The sequence below is a fragment of the Chiloscyllium punctatum genome, chromosome 6 (assembly GCF_047496795.1).
Source record: "Chiloscyllium punctatum isolate Juve2018m chromosome 6, sChiPun1.3, whole genome shotgun sequence".
In the NCBI taxonomy this organism is placed as follows: Eukaryota; Metazoa; Chordata; class Chondrichthyes; order Orectolobiformes; family Hemiscylliidae; genus Chiloscyllium; species Chiloscyllium punctatum.
The window spans coordinates 82,115,827-82,122,750 of NC_092744.1; positions in this window are offsets into that span (position 1 = coordinate 82,115,827).

Consider the following 6,924-nt stretch of genomic DNA (forward strand, 5'->3'; position numbering starts at 1 on the left):
CATGTAGCATTTTATAAATTCCTACTTTGGAAATAAAACCAGTCTGGTCCCAGGATGAGGTACAAACAGACTTGAAACAGGGCCTCACACGCATTGTCTGACCTGAGGTGTCACCTTGATTCTGATAAAACCTGAAGTTATCTTGGGGCAGTGATTTGAAAGAAATTCTGGGATTTATATATATAAATCAATTGGAATTAATATGCACCTCCATTCTAACTGATTAAAGACTTAACAGCCATCTCGGTTTGTTCAATACATTCACATAAGTTATATGACCCTCTGATCTTTTACTTACAAATTCTGTGTCTGATGTCTTCTCTCTCACCAACTGCCCGAGGAAGGAGCAGGGGCTCTGAAAGTTTGCAATTTCAAGTAAACCTGTTGGACTATAACCTAGTGTTGTGATTTTTGACATTAAATTAACAATAGATAAGAGACTTGACTATCACCTCGAGAGATGGTGACTATGTCTGTGCTGCATGATTGTGGAACTGAGAAACCACAAACTAAAGCGACTGACTAATTCCTCCCAAAGACAGTCATTCATCTTTCAGTGAGGCCAGCTATTCCCTGTTAAGGAACTGTTCTGTACAAGTTCCATAAGGGATAGAACAGAAATCTTTCAGATTCAGTTCAACTGGCACAAGTGCAGGAAATTCCCAGCTTCTCTAATCTCTCACCATGGAATTTCTTCTGGCTGCATCTTGGAGTGCCATCTTATTTGTGGGGGAGTTTGACTTTCACAGCAATTCAACAACGTTGATGTGAAGGAATTAGTTCATTTCTTTCTGCCTGGCCGTGAACATAAGGAAAACAATTGGAAAAAATGATGTGAGCAACTAGTTCTATTAGTGCTGAGATTTTTTTATAAGACAAGGCTTAGCTCCCTATGTTTGCTCCTTCTTGATTTTCAGATTTAACCAATTCAATATCTGTTCATTTAACAGTTTGGACATTTTAGCTGATGGAGAATTATGTATCGTACATATCTGTGACTGTTTGGCGATCTGGCACACTGACTCACGATACTTCGAGGTCACATTGTGTGCAAGGTTTTGAGGAAAAAGCACAAGACAGGCATTAGTTAATGATACTCGTTTGAAGAGCTGGTGCATGTACAATGGGCCGAATGGCCTCCTGATTCATAACAATTCTGTGACTGAGTGTCGCACAAGGTATAAGATGGATGAGAAGTGTTACCTGGCAGTAACATGGCACAACTAACAGTGGTCCTCACAGCTTGGGTCAAATTGTACAAAGAGACCTCGGAGTACAGGTTCATAGCTCCTTGAAAGTGGAGTTGCAGGTAGGCAGGATAGGGAAGAAGGTGTTTGATACACTTGCTATTATTGGTCAGTCATTGAGTATGGGAATTGGCATGTCATGTTGCGGCTGTACAGGACATTGGTTAGACCAGTTTTGGAATACTGCATTCAGTTCTGGTCTCCTTGCTCTAGGCAAGATGTTAAAGTTGAAAGAGTACAGAAAAGAAATTACAAGAATGTTGCCAGGGTTGGAGGGTTTAAGCTATAGGGAGGGGCTATATGGGCCAAATGCTGGCACATAGGACTAGATTAATTTGGGATATCAGGTTGGCATGGATGAGTTGGACTGAAGGGTCTGTTTCCGTGCTGTACATCTCTGTGACTGAATGACTTTCATCACCGAGGGTTCATTTTAAAGAAGGAGCCTTTTGGCAACTGAAGCTGGGCGTCATCTGAGATTGTTTCTTAATCGTTGTTTTCCACCCCCCCCCACCACCAATTCTGTGGGATGCATGAAGGCTCTGACCCTTCATCTATGATTTTTAGTTAAAGGTTGTTTTCAATGGAGCAAAGTCTAATGACCTCTCCATTCTGTTAAATCCTTTTCCAGGGGTCACCGAATTACTCTTAATCAGATACTTTAGGCATGGAATGAGGAGACCCTTCTCCATAAGGAAGGGGATTGAAAACGAGGGGATTGCCTCCCTCCCCGCCCCCCCCCCCCCCCCCCCACCAAAGACTGTGGATCTTAGGGGTCGATTGAAATTTCCTTCTGAAATTGCATTGTATTGGTAGAGGAAAATGGAGTGGGAAAATGGAGTTAAGGCATAAATCATCCACGTTTTAATTAAATACTGGAGCTGAACAACCTGGAGTTCCAATTTCGTTATGACATAGTAAGAGGCCATTTGGCCCATCCCTTTGTTGAGAAATCCAGTCAGTCCCATTTGTCCCTGTTTCCCTGCAATTTAAGGTGTGATCTAGTTTCTTTTAATGGGAAATGGGAGCAAGAGTAGGTCAGCTCACCAAGCGTGTTCGGTCATTGAGTCAATCATGGCCGATGATCTATATTGACGCTGTTTCCCCACTCTGTCCCCAAATCACTTCATATCGTCAGTATTTAGAGATTTCTCGGCCTCAGCTGAACACCCTCCGTGACTGAAACAAAGACAAGAATTGCTGGAAAAGCTTTTGAGGGAAGGATTACTCAACCCAAAAAGTTAACTCTGATTTCACTCCACAGGTGCTGCCAGACCTGCTGAGCTTTTCCAACGGTTTCTGATTCACAGCATCTGCAGTTCTTTTGGTTTTTACCCCTAATGAGTGAGTCTGGAGCAGAGAATTCCAAACATTCGCCAGTCTCTTGAGCAAGGACGTCCTGCCTCATCTCAGACCTAAATAGCCTCCCTCTCCTTCTGAGGCAGTGCCTTCTGTTCTAAGACAACCTAAATGGGGAGCTTTCCAGCCCGTCAAGCCCTGTAAGAATTTCATATCATCACCACTTATTCCTCTAAAATGCACAGAAAACTGGTGCAGCCTCCACAATCTCCCCTCATAGAGTCATAGAGATGGACAGCACAGAAACAAACCCTTCGGTCCAACTCATCCATGCCGACCAGATATCCTAACCTAATCTAGTTCCATTTGCCAGCACTTGGCCCAAATCCCTGTAAACATTTCCCATTCATATACCTATCCAGATGCCTTTTAAATGTTGCAATTGGACCAGTCTCCAACAATTCCTTTGGCAGCTTGTTTCACACACACACCACCCTCTGTGTGAAAAAGTTGCCCTGTAGGTCCCTTATATATCTTTTCCCCTCTCCCTTCAAACCTATGCCCTCAAGTTCTGGACTCCCCCACCTCCCTGTTCAGCTTCTCTCTAAAGCTCAACCTCTCCAACCCTGGCAACATCCTTGTAAATCTTTTCTGAACCCTTTCAAGTTTCACAACACCTTTCCGATAGGAAGGAGACCAGAATTGCACATAATATTCCAACAGTGGCCTAACCAATGTCCTGTACAGCCACAACATGACCTTCCAACTCCTGTACTCAATACTCTGACCAATAAAGGCAAGCATACCAAACACCTTCTTCACTATCCTATCTACCTGCGACTCCACTTTCAAGGAGCTATGAACCTGCTCTCCAAGGTCTCTTTGTTCAACAATACTCCCCTGAGCCTTACAATTACATGTATAAGTTGTGTTCTGATTTGTCTTTCCAAAATGCAGCATCTTGCATTTGTCTAAATTGAACTCCATCTGCCACTCCTCAGCCCATTGGCCCATCTGATCAAGATCCATTGTGCTTTGAAGTAACCTTCTTCGCTGTCCACTACACCTCCAAATTTAGTGTCATCTGCAAACTTACTAACTATACCTCCAATGTTACGTCCAAGTCATTTATATAAATGACAAAAAGTAGTGGACCCAACACCGATCCTTGTGGCACTCCACTGGTCACAGGCCTCCAGTCTGAAAAACAACCCTCCACCACCACCCTCTGTCTTCTACCTTCTTGAGTCAAACCCCACAGGAGTAACCCTACAGGAATCCCACTCTATGACCAGTGTTCCTCTTTAATCAGAGGTAAAGATGCTATAACTGATGCTCTTTGGTATGACTACACTAACTATCACCTTGAGGGGCAGTTTGGAACAAAGCTTTTCCTCATGTCAGCCCCGATGTAGGGGCAGAGATCCCTGTGACAATGACCAGTATTTCGGTGTGATGTGTGAGGTGTAAGTCTGTATCCGGTGCCCTGTCCGTTAGCAGAGTGTTGGCAAACCCTTCACATACAACAATGGGAGTGGGCTGAAGGAGAGTCCAGGGTACTCCCAACAACACCTTCCATTCTGAGCTATTCTCTGTGTTCAGTGTGCACCTACACAATCAGGCAAGCACCTCGGGTGCACTGATGGGCTGGAGTGGCACAGCACAGACCAGTCCAGCCCAACTCCACACAGTCCAGCTCAGCCCAGGACAGACCAGTCAGATCCCACCACCAAGGATATATTTCCCTCCCCTCCCCTATCAGCGTTCCGGAAATACCACTCCTTCCATGACTCCCTCGTCAGGTCCACACCCCCCACCAACCCAACCTCCACTCCCGGCACCCTCCCCTGCAATTGCAAGAAATGCAAAACTTCCGCCCACACCTCCCCCCCCCCCCACTTCCCTCCAGGGCCCCAAGGGATCCTTCAATATCCGTCACAAATTCACCTGCACCTCCACACACATCGTTTACTGCATCCACTGCACCCGATGTGGCCTCCTCTATATTGGGGAGACAGGCCGCCTACTTGCAGAACGTGTCAGAGAACACCTCTGGGACACCCGGACGGACCAACCAACCCAACCACCCCGTGGCTGATCACTTTAACGCCAAGTTTTCACCATCCCTCCAGATCTTCCACTCACTGAGGACGAACGATCAGTCCTCAGCAAAGGACTCACCTTCATCCCCCTCCGTCCACGCATCAATGAATTTAATGCACGCCGTGACGTCGAACAATTCTTCTGCCGCCTCTGAGCTTACTTTCACAATCAGGACTCCCGCCCACCTTCCGAGGACCCCTTCGCCCACCTCCAACACACTGCATCCACCTGGACACCCCGCGCTGGCCTATTACCTGCCCTCGACCTCTTCATTACCAACTGCCGCTGGGACATTAACCGCCTCAACCTGTCTACCTCCCTCCCCCACTCCAACCTCTCACCCTCACAACGCGCAGCCCTCCAATCCCTCTGCTCCAAGTGGGTGGCACGGTGGCACAGTGGTTCGCACTGCTGCCTCACAGCGCCAGAGACCCGGGTTCAATTCCCGCCTCAGGCGACTCTCTGTGTGGAGTTTGCACGTTCTCCCCGTGTCTGCGTGGGTTTCCTCCGGGTGCTCCGGTTTCCTCCCACAGTCCAAAGATGTGCAGGCCAGGTGAATTGGCCATGCTAAATTGCCCGTAGTGTTAGGTAAGGGGTAGATGTAGGGGTATGGGTGGGTTGCGCTTCGGCGGGGCGGTGTGGACTTGTTGGGCTGAAGGGCCTGTTTCCACACTGTAAGTAATCTAATCTAATCTAATCAATCCCAACCTCAAGCCAGCAGATAAAGAGGGCGCAGTGGTAGTCTGGCGCACTGACCTCTACACCGCTGAAGCCAAACGCCAACTCAAGGACACCTCTTCCTACTGCCCCCTCGACCAGGACCCCACCCCCCATCACCAAACCATCATCTCCCAGACCATACAGAACCTCATCACCTCAGGAAATCTTCCAACCTCATAGTCCGGGAACCCCGCACTGCCCGGTTCTACCTCCTTCCCAAGATCCACAAGCCTGACCACCCTGGCCGACCCATTGTCTCAGCATGCTCCTGCCCCACTGAACTCATCTCTACCTACCTTGACACTGTCCTATCCCCCCTAGTCCAGAAACTCCCCACATATGTTCGAGACACCACCCACGCCCTCCACCTCCTCCAAGACTTCCATTTCCCAGGCCCCCAATGCCTCATCTTCACCATGGATATCCAATCCCTCTACACCTCCATCCGCCATGACCAGGGCCTCCAAGCCCTCCATTTCTTCCTCTCCCGACGTCCCCAACAGTACCCTTCCACCGTCACTCTCATTCGTTTGGCCGAACTGGTCCTCACCCTTAACAATTTCTCCTTTGAATCCTCCCACTTCCTCCAGACCAAAGGGGTAGCCATGGGCACATTTATGGGCCCCAGCTATGCCTGTCTCTTTGTTGGCTACGTATATCAGTCCATCTCCCGTAATTACACCGGCACCAGTCCCCACCTCTTCCTCTGCTACATTGATGGCTGCATTGGCGCCACCTTGTGCTCCCACGAGGAGGTTGAGCAATTCATCAACTTCACCAACACATTCCACCCTGACCTTAAATTTACCTGGACCATCTCTGACACCTCCCTCCCCTTCCTGGACCTCTCCATCTCCATTAATGACGACCGACTTGACACTGACATTTTTTACAAACCCACCGACTCCCTCAGCTACCTGGATTACACCTCTTTCCACCCTACCTCTTGCAAGAATGCCATCCCGTATTCCCAATTCCTCCACCTCCGCCGTATCTGCTCCCAGGAGGACCAGTTCCACCACAGAACACACCAGATGGCCTCCTTCTTTAGAGACCGCAATTTCCCTTCCCACGTGGTTAAAGATGCCCTCCAACGCATCTCGTCCACATCCCGCACCTCCGCCCTCAGACCCCACCCCTCCAACCGTAACAAGGACAGAACGCCCCTGGTGCTCACCTTCCACCCTACAAACCTTCGCATCAACCAAATCATCCCCCGACATTTCCGCCACCTCCAAAAAGACCCCACCACCAGGGATATATTTCCCTCCCCACCCCTTTCCGCCTTCCGCAAAGACCGTTCCCTCCGTGACTACCTGGTCAGGTCCACACCCCCCTACAACCCACCCTTCCATCCTGGCACCTTCCCCTGCCACCGCAGGAACTGTAAAACCTGTGCCCACACCTCCTCCCTCACCTCTATCCAAGGCCCTAAAGGAGCCTTCCACATCCGTCAAAGTTTTACTTGCACATCCACTAATATCATTTATTGTATCCGTTGCTCCCGATGTGGTCTCCTCTACATTGGGGAGGCTGGGCGCCTCCTAGCAGAGCA